This window comes from Taeniopygia guttata, chromosome 4 (assembly GCF_048771995.1).
Source record: "Taeniopygia guttata chromosome 4, bTaeGut7.mat, whole genome shotgun sequence".
In the NCBI taxonomy this organism is placed as follows: domain Eukaryota; kingdom Metazoa; phylum Chordata; class Aves; order Passeriformes; family Estrildidae; genus Taeniopygia; species Taeniopygia guttata.
This window is the reverse complement of record NC_133028.1, coordinates 26,122,872-26,138,934: the sequence shown is the minus strand read 5'-3', so window position 1 is coordinate 26,138,934 and position 16,063 is coordinate 26,122,872. Positions and strand designations below refer to the sequence as shown.

At 40.0% G+C, this 16,063-nt stretch overlaps 1 long non-coding RNA gene across 2 annotated transcripts in view; it reads right to left on the bottom strand.

Moving 5' to 3' along the window:
- The window catches only part of LOC121469883 (uncharacterized), a 112,078-nt gene that overhangs the window by 43,224 nt on the left and 52,791 nt on the right, over positions 1-16,063 (bottom strand). For both annotated transcript variants that reach the window (XR_012055593.1, XR_012055594.1), the window contains 2 exons: positions 10,804-10,920; positions 9,797-9,937 (listed from right to left, as the gene is read on the bottom strand). This is a non-coding gene — a long non-coding RNA (uncharacterized lncRNA). The remainder of the gene's footprint in view (positions 1-9,796; positions 9,938-10,803; positions 10,921-16,063) is intronic.

Genomic DNA, 16,063 nt, shown 5'->3' with positions numbered 1-16,063 from the left:
ATCCAACTTCTCAAAGAGAAATGATACACCATAGAAAAGATTTGTGGTCATCTGGGGAGAAACAGAGTACAGGTTTATACATGGTGGAAAAGACAAGGTTTGAGAGTTCAGGTTAGATATATGTGACTATTTATACTTGGAAACAGTCTGTAAGAGGAAGAAGAAACTTACTACCAAATGCACAAATCAGATTCCCAAATACAGGTGGCAAGTAGTATCTTGAGATGCCCCAGGGCATTCAGCCAGGTCTCCAGATGGCGTGGAGGACTCTGATGTCCTGCAGCCACAGCAATCAGAGATCAGCCAGGATTCTGCCTGCCCCAGATTCCCAAGGACACCTCCTATGGGGCCTCACCTTAACAGGGTTCAGTGTGAGATGAGACACTGCTCTGGAGGAGTAGGATAATCTGCTCTGAGGAGAAAAGCCCAGTGGACAGAGGTGAATGCTGGATGGTCAGTGCACTCACCCAGCATCTCTTCTATGTGGCCAGGGACTCCTTCTGTTACAGATCCCCTCCCTGTACCCATCTTGTATTCCTGTCATACCCAGTGGTCAAAATCACACCTCAAAGTTCAGGGCCTCACTCGCCTCCTGGGGGGTTCAGGAAGGTGATTTTGTGGTGCACAGTGATAGAGCCACTTGATAAGGAGACCCAGATGTGCACTAGCATCCCACCAAAATAGATGTGGTACAGAATGGACTGAAAATGCCATGAAGATGGCTCAGTGTGTCAGATTTTCTCCCCTCACTCCAAGGGCTGTGATAAAGCTGATAAAACCTGCTGTATTGTCTCAGTTAGCTGCTCAGAGTGCAGTCGTGTTATATTTGGGATCAAAAATTAATTTTCTTCAGTTTATACTAACAAGGATCAGAGATCTCATCTGCTTTCACCTTGGGGCATATTATTTAATCTATAAGGTCTTAAAAGCTTCAGTCTAAAGTCTTCAGTCTAAAGTCTTCAGACAAAAATAAAAAATAGGTGAAATTTTTGAAGTTCCTTATATAAAGGGAGTATAAATACACAGTTAAATTACTCTTTCTTCTTCACTTTAATCTCTGTGGAATCAGTAAATTCATGGAGCATAAGAGAATTGAGAGTGAAGAAAAGCAGGAGAGGCAAAATGCAATTCAAAAACTAAAACTACAAAGAGAATAATGTCAGCCATGTGTGCACCCAGGATTCAAAGCAAATTAATAAATACTTCGAATTTTCAGCAGAGAGGACACTGGATGTGGAAAGGACAGATTAACAACTGTAATATTACTAAGAATAGATATTTTCACACAGTCCAGTGCAATTTATCTCTACACTCGAAAGGGAATCTGCCCAGTGCAGTAGGACTACCTGCAGATGGGAAGTCAAGACTTTATCAGCCCAAATGCCAAGTTTTGAAGTTCATATCTGAAGCAGAATTTTCCTTCATGCATTCAGAAATTCATACATGGAGAAAGCATCTTGCAGCATGACCATCTGGGGTTTTAAATAATTATTTCCATCTCTCTGTGGTTTTTTATGTCAACCACTGACCACCAACTGCTTAACTCAATACCACTGATATCAGTAGAAATCTAATCACTCGACCACAAAGAGTAGGCATACTCTGGATTCCTCTTTTTTCCTTGTAGGCACTTTGTTTCATATGTTCTGACATTTTCCTTTGGCCCCATAGCACTCTTGGCACAAAAGGGAAGATCTGTTAATCTTATTGCAGTATTGCTAAAGAAGCCCAGCCATGAATTAGGATCTCATTGCACCAGGCACTATATAAACACAGAATGAAACTTGATACCTAAATTAGGCTTTTGGTTGGAAACTATTTACAATCTTGACTGTAAAAGGATTAGCCTCACCTAAATGGCATGGAACAGTGAGAGGTATATCTGTGCAATTTTCTCATTGTTACAGCATCAAGCACATTTGATTTGAAAAGGACTGTGAATGCATGCCACAATCTGGGCATTACACAGCCTTGTAATGCATATGGACCATGGGAAAAATCTCTCAGGACACCCAAGGCATGTGATTTTCTTATGGCCAAATCCTGTTTGCATAATTTCCTTCTTTTATTTTAGGATTAGAACTTCTGCTCTTCAGAAAAAAATAGATTTTTATGCCCCCCTTTTGAATTCTTTTGTGAATGAATTACCTGGTACATTCCCCACAGCTCACTGCTGCACTGGAATGCCATGTAGGAGCCAAAGAGCTTTCTTAAAATGCTTTGTGAATTTCCCCAAAACACAGTCTTGCATCCCAAAGAGCACACTGCTCCTCAGCTCTGTGGATTTTTTTGTAGAATGAAATAGAATGTAATACGTATTCCCAGAGGTATGGAAAAAAGAGAAAAATCAATATTTAATACTTAATCTTTAGATTTTTCAAAATATTTATCAAAAAATTCTCTTTAATGCAACATGCAATGGGAATTGCCTATGCTTTAATGCATGAAAATTATGTTGTCCTAGTACCTTTCTCTTTCTTGTTTCTGCCTTCCTTGAGATGCTAACAGAACAACAGATGGCAAACCTTGCCTTCCATTTGGTATCACTGGAATTTAGGGCACACTGCAGTGATTAAACAATAGAGTTGGAGGGATATACAAAAACGGCAGCCTCAGCACTGAACTGTGCACTGTTGGCTGCAAAACAGACAAAGCAATGCTGGTAACCATCAGCACTGAGCACTTGATGCAAATCTGCTCATGCAAGAGGAGGTGGGATATGGAAAGAGGGAAGGAGATCTCATTATAGGAGGCACTAGTGCTGTAATAACAATAATAAATGCCAGAATTTCTAAGTGTCATGAAACTCCATTTCAAAACCAGGCGGCCGAAACAATAGTTTGCCAAAACCAGGCATGTATCAGCATTCCCCAAAAAGCACAGAGAAGGTATGAGTCTCCCAAGGAAAACTCATGGCTCTACTTCTAAACAGTTTCAGGTGTGCATGATAAGAGTCAGAAATACCAGAGAAGGAAGGCAGTAAAGACACACCAGATACAAACAGATGTAATGTGTTTCTTGTCCAGGTATCAATGCTGATAGAAGTCTTTAGGATTAAGAGCTAGCTGTGATTGATTTGTGAATGTCAATGTATTTTTACAGTCAGGTTTTTTAGATGATGCTGATTGAGAAATAGCTTCAGACTGTTCTGTAGCACCAAAGAAATGTGAAGAAAAATTACACAACCCAGTACTGAATCAGTACTGTAGACACACAGAAACTCTGACAATTTCCTGTTCCCACAGAAGAAATAAAAAGGGAGGACAAGTAAAAAATTGCACCCTGGTAAGATGGTGACTGGCTGTCAGATCACCCAGACAAGGTCTTTACTGAAGCTGATTTGCACAGCTAAAGGGGACAGCTTTCATCTCATGTTGTGAGAAAAATGGGGCTGGACTGGCAGGTGAAGATTTTGTCTAGATCCTTACTGTCCTCAGGCTGTTAAAATAAAAAAACAGATTTAGAAACATTTGTGTAGCTAAAGTAATAAATCATGAACAAGTGTGTAGACAAGAGTGGGCACACAGGAAAGACCAGGGAGAATGCTGGAAAGGTACAAGAATCCCATATTGGTGTCTGCTGGGACAAAGAAAGGTAGCATAGCAAAGGATAGACCCACAGTTCAGCCCCAGTCAGCTGACCAGATGAGTTTCTATCACTCTTTGAACTCTTTGACCAGGAAGTTTCCTCCATAAAGAGATATTTTCCTATTTGATCTGTCCCATGCTTGGTTCATAAATTCTGCATCTAGAAAGTGTCTAGGTCCCACATTGTCTTCTCCCTGCCAAGAGGAACATTTTATGGGACTTGTATTTCTGGTTAGGCACTTGGGTCAAAAAAGAACTTTATAATACTGAGGTTCTGGGAATGCTTTTCAAACACTGTATGTCTATCCCATGTGCCAGACTGCCATACTAATTGCCCCTCCTATGCCATTTACATGTGTGCTCTTAGGCTTCAAATCCCCTTCACCTGTTAAAATAAATTAATTAATTAAATAATTTCCTCTGTAAAGTTTTCTTTGAACATTTTCTTCTTGCTTTTTAACAAAATCAGGCTGAAATATAGCATAAAGGTATTAAGCCAGATGCAAAACACTTTGTACTTGAAATAAGAAGACACCTACATCTCTAAAACATAGTAGGCTTCAGATTTTTTTCCAAATGAATTCTCCAGGCCAGTTCTATTGAGGTTAGTTTCCAATGTACCCAACAGCACTGTAACTAGGCATCATTAACAAAATAAATCTAGGAGAGGCAATTCATTTTTCTTAGCTAAACAGTTATAAGTGGAATGTGTATCTCTAACAAATGTTTGGAAATGTCTCTTCTCATGGTGGTAACAAATTACAGAAAAACACAATATTTGGGCAGTTTTGTTGTAGAAATCAACTTAACTTGCTAGGAGACAGATTATAGCTTTGGAAAAAAAAAACACTAATTGGGCTGGTGAGGCTAGAAAATTGGAAGATTTCAGGCTTGCTTAGAAATGGAGGATTAGCAGTGAATTATGACCTGATTTACAGAGTTGTTTGTCAATACCTGCAAAATTCCCTGAGCACTTCTGAAAACAGCCCTGCACAGAGCAGCAGGAGCAAAGAAAAGGTTTACTAAGTAAATGTCAGTTGTGGGAAACGTCAAAATGAACAAAAGTTTTAAAACATTGCCCCAGATTATTTGATCAAACCCACATAGTGTGTGAGTGAGCAAAGGATTAAAACTAGAACTCATGGCCACACCTCCCCAGTGCCATCATGTCCAGTGGACTCAGCCTGAGACTTCTGGAAGAAACACAGCTTAGGGCAAGAATTTGGCTATTGAAATGCTCCTGGTTCCGGAAGCAGGAAGGAGGTGAGTCCAAATCTGAATTCACTGTGGAGTGAGGTGTTTTGCAGGAAATCAATCACTGTGAAAGTCCAGGTGGGGAGAAGGATTTTTCGTGCTATGGAGCATAAGTCTATCTGGATTCCTGGATGATATGTTCTGGAGATTTGCCATGCAGCAGATTCCTGCTCTAGGTGACAAGACAAATTTCAGCAAGTAATCCATAATACGTGCTGTGAACAGTGAGAGAAAGAAACATTCTGTGAGCAGTTAATTGTACAGGATGATGTTACAGTGTTATGCCTAAAGGCAAGGGCATAACACTTCTTCCAGCTCACTAACAAGCTGAATGTAGGAGCTTTCATTATGCAGCAGTACTCCAGTACCTCAGTTCACAATACTTTCATCTTTAGGGATAAAAACAATCAAGGAATATATCAACAGAGAAATATATCACTTTGGAAAAATATATTCTGCAGTAGTTTTCATAGATTTCTACAAAATATTAGAGTGGGTTAAATTCTGTGGAAATTAATTTAAGGACAGATTTCAAATCTGTAGCAGGTCAGGGACAAAGAGCGAGATTTTCATCTTTAGGCTCTATACATGTGTTTTGTTCACCAGATACGAAATTTAACCCACAAAATTTTATTCCAAATTTATGAGGAGCATTCATTTTCCACTGTCAAAAATAAGGGAATAGGAATTTCAGTATTACCTGTTTTCTGTTAGAACCTTAAAGTGTTAGAACCCTTCTCATTTAAAACTACATTTAATTTCAACTCTATATTTTAGATCCTTAAAGTCTTTGGAAAATCACAACTATATTGAATAATGTAAAATGAGATGTGCTTCCACGATGTGGAGTTTTGGTCAACAAACACTATATTGGGTTTTTTTCTTAGATGATGGAGTGCTTCTAAATTCCACTTGAAAAGTTCTCAGCTGACAGCAGAATTGAACTAAAAAAGTCAACATATAGGACATTTCTTAGACCATTATGTAAAAATTTGTGAAGAAGAGCTTCTGGAGAGGAATAATGGGCTGCTCTGAACAGCAGAGCAGTGTTTGTCACACAGAGTTTCATTATTTTTGCCTCCTCAAGTTGTGTCTGTGATTTTTGTGCAGTGTTCATTACTGTGGAATATAAGCAACCACAGCCTTATAAACCACAGTTTATGAAAAAATGGTCATTGCTTTGACTTCAACATGGAGACCGCCCTGAATTTTAGGCTCAAATCTTACTCTTTTGAATTGAAAAAATAAAAATATAGAATTTGTTTAGACAGAAACCAACCCTCTTTTATATTGGTCTCAGATTATAGCAGCACTGAATACAATTAATTTTATCAGGCAATTTAATTTAACTTTAGAATATAGAATTAATGTGGAAAATTATCCAAATGGAAGATGTTTAAACAGAACTAAAAAAAAGTGTTAGGAGTACATTACATAAGAACATAAGAATAGCTTAACTGCATTAATCTGGAGGTCTGTCTCATTTGCTGTATTACATCAAAATGTGGTCTGCCATGCTGAGTACTCTCATCACTTTGCCAGCTAGTGACAGTAAGGAAGAAATGCCATGGTTTGGCCCCGTGCTTGCAGAGGTGCACACTTCCTGACATCAGATGTAAAAAGTAAAACAGGTGCTATAGCACTTACAATTACTCCAAGGGAACAACATTAAGTAGATTAATGAGAATCTGAACTAGGATGAACTTCTTGAAGTTTCAACGAAACTAAACCAGGCAGCTTCACTCTGACACATGCTTACAGGACAGTGCTCTGTCTCAGTTTGCAATACTGAAAAGAAATTAAAACCACAAGCACATCTAAATGCTATCCCATTCTGAAACGTATTTTTATTAAAATATAAGGTGTCTTCAGATTGTTCTTTATATTCTGTCTTCTATTACTCCACATGCACAGTTCTCTAATCATCCAAACCACTTGTCATTTCATTTTTTTAGCTTCTCTGTCCCTACACTGGAGAAACAGAGATTTTTGAAGGCTGTGAGCTCAACTGCACTTTTCACTGTGTAGGAGGAAATGTCCACCATTATTCTGTTGACATAAGTTTATCTAACATGCAGATTGTGCTGAATTTTGCAAATGTTTGTTCATCGTGAAAATAAATCACCTGTTCATAGAAGGTTAATGATGTGAAGAGCTTAAGGCCACTCACTTCTCTGTTAATGAGGCCATTACTGAAGACAACATACAAGCTGGTGATGGTGCTGTGCAGGGCCAGGAGTTGGGCTTGGTGGTCTCTGAGGGACCCTTCCAACTCTGCCTTATTCTGTGATTCTGCAAAGCTGGATATTCTTGCTGTTGTGCTAGGGGCAAGCAAGCAGAGGAACCAACCTACTGCACTTGCTCATTCCAGATCACAGAGCTCATTTGTACAAGCCTAAAGTCATATGCACTACGTTTACATGTTACCAGCATGGGATTTACAGCTAGGCATGTAGAACAACTGTGGCAGTAGTTTCAGTTTCTACATTTGCAGGCAGCTACTCTCACCTCCAGGGAACCTGGCTGCCACGTTTCTTCCTGCTGTCACCTGAGAAGACACCTGCAGCTGGGTTTCCATTCTGTACCAAAACCACCTTGTTTGAGTACATACTTGCAGAAAAGTGTTGGGAAACTTGCATTACCACAGAGGTTTTTTTTTTTTTTTTTTTTTACCTAAACACTCCCTAAGAAAGGAAAAAGGGTGTATTTCTATGAGCCTGCAGTGGAAAAAATAGATTTGTTAAAAATCAGATAGTAGCAATGACCCTTTTGCTTTGTCCTTCAGTGTAAAATATTTCCAAATATATACCTCTCTTTAGAGATTCGCAGAGTACAGGGGAAGAGGAATGCAGCCCAGCAGCTCTCATCATTATATAAGAAATTATTTATTCACAGTTAAAGTAAGTGCTACATTTTGCCGTGTGGTGAAAGCTAAGCATAGTTAATTTCAGATTTTTATAGTGTTTCAACACGAGCATGATAAAATGCCATATGGTGCTCTTGTAACAGGGCAAACTTTCCAAAATCAGCATGATTCCCTTTCTAACCCACTTGCTGAGGTGCACACGTGCAAGGACAGGTCCCTGCTTGCGCTGGCCCCGTGGAGCGCATCCCCTGCCCGGGACGGCCCCGGAGCCGAGCCCCGAGCCCCGAGCCCCGAGCCCCGAGCCCCGAACCCCGAGCTCCGAGCTCCGAGCCCCGAACTCCGAGCCCCGAGACCGAGTCCCGAGCCCCGAGCCCGAGCCCCGAGCCCCGAGCCCCGAGCCCGAGCCCCGCCCGCCGGCCAGGGATGCAGCCCGGGAACCGCCGGCAGCCCTTGCGGGCGCTGTGTGCGGACATCAAATGTCAGAGAATGGAATTTGACCCAATTTATGAAATTATCTTCTCTGCCTCTTGCTGCCCTCTGCTGTCGCACGCCGCGGTGGCTCGGTGAGGGCTGCGGGGCCACAGCAAGGATGGTCACTGCGGAGCACCCGAATCTGCCGGGGGCAAAGCCCCACAGCTGAGCTGCAGCCCCGCAGGACAAAGCAGAGAGCTTGTAAGCCGGGTCGCTGTGAAACAGCGCTGAAGTTTCTCCTGTGTAGCAATCTACTCGTGCTTTGTTGGTGTGGGACAACAGGGTGATGTTAGTCCTGTGCAGTGATCTGGAAAGGCAGAGAGCACTGCAGCCAAGGGACCTGTAGGGTCTTGGCTTTTCATATAAAAACCTACATCACAGATGCAATGGTTTTGAATGTTTTTAGCATATAAGTGAATCCAAGAAGTTCAGTTCACAATACTTTTATCTTTAGCAACAGTAATCAAATACAATCTGACTATTACATTATTTCAGTGTTCTGGGTCTCTTGGGTCAGCCACCTCTTTCTAAAAATGCACTCTTTCTGCAGTAACAAACCTCTAGCCAGAGCAGAGTGAACACTTCAGTGATATTTCTCAAACACTTTTCCAAATGTGTGAATGTACTGAGAGATTTTCTGTTTGAACACCTGGGGACCCAATGTGAGCTCCCTTGCTCCTCTGGCCAGCCCATGATGTTGCTTAGAGTCCCGTCACCAAGGGGCACCCAGTGGACACTGAGATGCAGAGGAGACCACCTCAGGGCAATCACAGCATGCTGTTGGTTCATTCCCCCACGTTTGCTTCAGGTGCCACTTGCTCTTCACACTTCTTTAATAAGGACTTGCATGAAGATCTGGGTGACTGCACAACAAGATTTGTGTTTCTTTAAATGCTCATTTTGATACCTGCTCTGTTACATGGATTACAAAGTGCTCTTGAGCCAGCCTGTCCTGCACATGATACAGGTAGCACCGAAAACCTTGGGGATATTGCAGCTCTAAATGCAACATTATTTTCATCTGTAACTTGATTGTGTCAAGGTTTTTCTAGTTAAAAAACCATGTTAGTGATGGACTGCAACTAGAGCTACAGCATGCCCAGGTGGACAGTCTCTCTGACTGTCTCTCAGACTTCCCACTGCTGTTCCTCTGTTATATATCCTGCCTCATTGGTATTTCTAATTGTGAAAATGGCATTGGCAAATACGTATCTTACAGCAGCACCTGCAGATCACCACACACTAAAACACTCTCAAACACAGAGGATGAGTCTCTAACACTTGTGCAATATTCTAGAAAACTTTTTTTTTCTCAAAACTTGGACTAGACCCTGATATAATTCTTTAAAGTGGTTTAGGGCGAGGAAATATTTATTTTACAACACTGAAGAGTGTTGACAGCTTGTTCTTTGACAATTTGTTCTCAGGCATTCCTCAGAAAAGGTGGGAGTTTTACAAGGAGGAATGAATACCTGCAAGAAGGCCACTCCTGTCCTGGAGTGTTAGTTGGATGCCAATAAACTACTCTTTCAGGCCCAGACCTTGGTTTGAAAGGCACTACAGAAAATCCAGTGCAGCCCTCAAGGCACTGGAGCCCTCCTGTCAAAATTCCACTCACCTTTTTTTCCTGCAGATGTCAATTACAGCCATGACAATGGGAGAGAGAGATTGGGTGGTGAGGAGTATGATTTGTCCCAGTGACTGTGAGCTCAAAGAAGAAAACTTGGAAATTGAAGGTACTTGTACCATCATGAAATGCCTGATGAAGGAAGATGGGAGAAACAAAGAGAGGAAGGTGGGTTAAAACTGAAATACAAGAAGACTAGTGAAGAAGCTTCATGGAAGAGAAAAAAGCATGTGCTCTGAGAGTATTCTTAACTTCAGATCCTGGAAAGCTACCTCAGTTTCCCCAATATCTCTATTTCTCTGATGAAAGTAACCACTATTTACATATCTGGCAAGAGCAGTGCCCTAGTCCATGTATCATTTTTCCCGGCAATGTAAAAAGGGATTTTCTGGAAACAAAACAAAACCAACTTTGAAATGTTCAAGAAGCACCTCAGAAAACTTAGAAAAATGTCTTGTTTTCACACAGGACATAGACTAGCATGTAATGAAGGAGGCATTTGACATACGTTGAGCCACCTTATTTAAAGGCAACATTGAGCCATGGCTTATTGATTCATTTGCCAGCAGTGAATGAGGCAAGGTTGTCAGGGAACAGGAAAAATTACACCTTATATCATAATGTTTATAATACCTAAGAGAATTGAATTGCTATTACATATTTAATCTGGCATTTCCTCACTTTTGAAGGTAGAATTTTGCATCCCGATTTATAATCTTTTCCTGTATCTCATTTAGCAAGCAATAAATATACAGGAGAAGATGTGAATTGGAGCTCTTGGCATTTCATGTCTGAAAGGAAGGAAGGCGGATGAGATTTCCTCTAAAGCTTTAATATTCTGAAGTCAAATGAGCAAAATAAAACTAGATACAGACAGTCCTGCCTTTGGAGCTTAGGCACTTTTTAAAACCAGAATAAAGGTTAGCACAAAGTAGCCCTGGCCTTTAAACTATGTTACAATACAAATACATAATAAAAATTTGAATTAAAAATACTACCTTGACATGTTTCTTTCCATTATAGTTTGTTTTATGTGCAGTCTCATTCTTCAGTCTGGGTTTCCTCTTGCTTCTGGAGTATGCTGTTGTGGTTTTTTAACCCAGGCAAGAGGGACTCTATATGAAAATATGCCACAAAAGAATATTTTAAGCAGAGCACTGGGCCCAGGCAGAGCCATTGACATTTGCATTGACATTTGTGAATCACTGAGGTCACTAGCCAGCCAGCTCTTCCCATCAATGAGGTTAAGTTGCTGTGCAGGATTTACTGTCAGCCAGGTCTTCCTGGCATGTGCATCTCTATGAAACAAGAATGAGGTTAGCCAAGGTATCTATTTCCAGTATTACTAGAAAGGTAATAAAACTGAATAAAGATGACATAGGGAGTAATTTATTTTAACAAGTAAATTTTTTAACGTACATGGAAGGGCATTTCAGCTTGAATTTCTAATATCAGATTATTCTGGACTGGTTTATGACCACCATATTCATTCTATTGCTTAAAGAATTTTGGCTCAGAAAGAAATTTGGTTTTAATATTGCTATTTATACATATAAACCTGCAATTCATAATTCATGCTAAAAGCCATGAGACTGTGCTTTGGGATTCAAGACTAATGTATTTCATATCATGTTGCTAAATTAAAAGTTAAGATTTGGGGGTAGAAAGAAATGAGGAGGGACATGAGTTCCTCTTTTTCTCATGTTATGAAACAGATAAATTCACACCATTTAAGAAGTAAAAGAAATCATCAAGGCAAAACATGAAGCTGTCTTGGAACATGCTGGGACTTGTCTGGAAGAGTTATTAAATTACAAATACTACTGGATTCAGTGATTCCATTGTTTGCTTGCTTTTATTGAAATGACATAAAATGGAAAAGCTGATGCATAAATACATAATCATGTTAGAAAATCTAGTAGGAAAACTGGGGGATTTTTCTCTATAATGAACATGGAAAGGTATTTTTATTTTTTACTAAGCCTCCCCAACTGAAGTGGATCAATTTATTTTCAGACTCTGGATATATTAATACACTTTTCTTGGCCCAGTACTCAGCTAAGAAAATTTGCCCTTGGGACTTACGCTCTTTTTTTCAAGCTTTGGTAAATTGGCAATAAAGCCTGAAATGCCTGTTGCAGAAGGTGATGATCACTGGGAGCATCAGTGTTGCCATATGCAGGGCCTGAGCATGGTCTTGGACAGCAAGGAGGGGGTCAAACGCTTGGCCAGCAATCTACAGCTTGAGTGGTGAATGCAAGCCAAGGCTGTAAAAGACATTTTTTCATGGTGCTGTATCACGCTTCAGATGTGCCTCCCCAGGATGCTTCCAGCAGCCAGCACAAGCCTGGGAATCACAACTGGGTTGGTGCAGCTCCAAATGTGCCAAGCCTATGCCTGTGGGAATTTTGGGCTCGGTGCAAACACAAAGGACATGAGGCAGGCACAGTGCTGCCTGGCTACTTCACTTTAAATGCTATTGCACACTGAAAAAATACTTCTGAAGGCAGTATGTCCTTCAGCATAGGATGCAAAAGTTCTGTTTATGGGCAGATTTCCATTATCACTCTCCTTTTTATTTAAGTGCCGCCATGCCCACCCCCCGACCCATCCCACCCCCCTTCAAATTCTCCTTTGGGGTATGATCCTTTATATGTTTGGTCCCAGTTCAGGGATGAAATGTGCATGGTATGTGGAAATTATTAGAAAACTCCCTTCAGCTATTTTTGAGGTATAGCAGTGTAAAATAGACTCCTCTCATGCTCATATACACTTTTTTGAATTTAATTCCATTTCTCTCCCCTCAGTTGCTGTCTGTGACAAAAAAAAAAAAAAAAAAAAAACCAAACAAAAAACAAAAACCACACCAGAACAACAGTTTCTCACCAACTCTCCCAAGGACTTCTCATAGCAAAGCCAAGCTAAGCTAACAGGGAGTGCAATGGAATGAGTCTTACATCAGTTGTCTTTAACAAAACCTGAAGATATACACACAATGGGAGAAAAAAAAAAGAAAAAAAAAAGAAGTGAACATAATGGAGTTCTTTAAGTTTTTATCATTAAACTTGTGTGAGTGTTTTTTTGTTTAAGAACAGCACTTTTTATTGCACTCTGCCAGCTTATTTTGATTTTGCTATGATTGATAAAAAGGAAGCATTCCAGAACTGCTTTTTTCCTTAACTAGCATTTAACTGAGACAGAAAGCAAACCTTTGTCCACATATTTTTCTTTGTTTCTCTGTTTACCAGTAAAGCTTATCTTTAATCTTCAACAGCTTTGGAATGATGGAGAGAAGTTACTTTGATGGCATCTTAAAATAAGGCACACCTGTGAAAGCAGATCACTGGCCTAAAATAAGCTTGTTGATCTCACATACATCAGTGTAAAAGTGTAATTCCTCTAGGCTCAGTGTTTCAGAGATCAGCACCTGGCCTAAAAGACTTAAGCATTACATTTTTAGAGCTTGATGTTGATGCTGGCTACAGTTTGGTTTAATTTAATGAAAAAAGATACTATTTCAACAGCTGGAGAATCAACTCCAGACAAAGCATAATGTTGTGATTGCACTACATTATATAGCTGTTCTGGAGGTGAAAATCCACTTCATACAGTTTTGGCTCCAAGACACAGCCCTCCACTTTATCTCAAAATTACATAGAGCCTACAAAAATGCCAATATCCTTCAGTGTCACCCAGATGAGCAGTTTAAGAGGAAGGCTAATCCTTAGACCACAGCAGAGGAATCCAAGATTGAGAAAGCTAGACAAGGCTCAAGGATGGCTGGAAAACACTTGCCCTGTAGGTGTTATTTGGAAACATAGTCCCCCCAGAATTAACTGCCTAATTCCACCATGGGGATCAGATAGGATGAAGCAGTTTTATCAACTGAAAAATCAATTGCTGTCTTATACAGGAGAGCAGGGTCAATAGCCATTCATCTTCTTTTCCTTTCTGTAGCATTCACACTCATTAGTTAGCTTCTAAATCTTCCTCCACTTCCAAATTTGTTTACAGCAGCAGAGAGCCAGTAAAACACCAGAACAGGCATACTAAAAACAGGCTTGCCAAAAGCACTCTCATGCTAATAATACACATATTTTCAGTCACATATTTGTATTGTCATGGCCTTAACCTCTTGATTTTTTTTGTCTAAAAAAACAGTGAAAATGTTGAAGATGTATCAGGTCTCACTATATGGTGAAAGACCTGGATTCTGTAATGTGTTTATCAAAGCCAAAACCTCACAGAGGGTACTGTTTCTTCTCCAATATCCATTTGTTTACAGTGTTTCATTGCTTAAAATAAAAGTGGTAGAAAGCCTTACTTTGCACTAGATATGACAGAACATATTATGTTTCTGTGCCTGTATATCCTTCCTAATTTCCATAAACAGATTTCTGAAGGATAATTTTTTGGTGTTTTCTAAATGGTCATGAACAGCTGGAAAATACAGCCAAAACCTTAAACCACCTCCACTGATGTTCAACCACAGATACTGTTGCTATCTATCCATGAAATCAACATATGCCCCTAAACTGTTCATATCTAACTCAGAACCAAATAAGAGTTTTTTTCTGCACACTGGTTGGATGCAGTCTGAAACTGACGGTAGAAAAGAGCTACAGGAAGTGATGATGCAGTTTAAATCCTGCCATGAAGGTTGTTCTGTGCCTTCAGATGGACAGGGAAGAGCTTGTTTGAGATGCTCTGAGCTGCCTGTTCCTGCCAGCAATGCGTGTGCCTACTGGTGGGACAGCTCACACTGCAACTTGGGGAGCATTACAGAGTAGCACACGAACTAATAGAAGCCAGTGGGGCTACTCAAAGGCAGTCCTGGGGATACTGAGAGTGTGGCAAACAAGGAGGCAAAGCCAGAAGAGAAATAAAGGATGGCATTGCCAAGGAAGCAATGCAAGAGGCAGTAACTGGAACTGGAAGGAGAGAAAAAGGTGGTAAGGAAGGAAGAGGAAGGACAAGACAAGGCAGCAGCAGGAAAGTCAGTCTGCAAAAGCTGTCAGCTTTTAGTTAGATTTTCTGGCCAAAGTCTCTACCAGTCATTCCTCCACCTGGCCCTACCCATGGCTGCTAATGTGCAATGGTTGAAAAGACATTAATTCTTGATGTTTAAGACAACAGTAATAGGGATTCAGCATATGGATGTTGCTATTAAAAACATGCACCATTTTCTCAGCATAATCTTCTCTAGGATTGGATTCCAGAGCTGAAATCTCCTTCTGCTGTTGTATAACTTGTCATCTATTCCCAGAAAAAAATAATTTCCTTACATAAGTATTTTGAGACCAAGATAGAAATCTGTTAACTTTTTTCTTCAACTGAATCATTCTTACACATTTCTTCCAAGAAACTTCCAATTTGACAATGTCCATTTTCAAAAGTGTAGACTCCAGAAGTTACATTTTCTAAACAAAAAAATTTGTAAAACCAGTTGTGTCCTAAAACACCCTGAGTTTGACCAAAAAGTACAACATCCAGCCGAGCCCTAAGCCCTGAGCTTGTAGAAGGGCACTGGAGAACTCTCACTCTATTTGTACATGGAAAATAGACTCTTGCGATTAAAGTCCTTATTTGAATGAGACATCTTGAAATCTTCACCACATCTATGTGTGATTTTCCAATCAAAGATGAGATTCTGATATAAGCAAATGAATGCCAGGAGTGCTTTGGTCTCAAATAAGAAACTAAGCCTGTGGAAACTTTCAGATTTAAATGGAAAGAAAGAATCTTCTAAATCTTCTGGATGAAAGTATTGGATGCTAGGTTAGTCCAAAGAAAAATCAAATTATTAACAGTCTGGTTTTTCTATTTTGAGGAGGTAAAAAAGTCTTACTTTTGGTTATTGCTGTATGCTCTTTGAGCAGAGAACACAGACTTTCTTTCCAGGTTAGTAATTTGTCCTGGTGCTGCAAAAGAATGAGTTTTATCTATCTTGTCTTTGAAATGATTGATCATTATGCTTTTTTTTAATTCAGAAATTTTTTAAAACTCTAGAATGTTTCAACAAAATACTGTAGTGACCTTTATACAAGATTTCTCTTCATTCTGTAGTTGTCCTCACTCATGACCACTGCTAGAATGAGATGACCATTTCTATCTGTATTGTAAAAGTCAACAAAACAGTGCCTTGTGCAGGTTTTGCCCCACTTAGCCCAGCAAGAAACTTTGCAAACATTACTTATCCACAACAATCACATATAGATTGTCTATATCACCTATAGACATCCCAAGGCTCTCATCTCC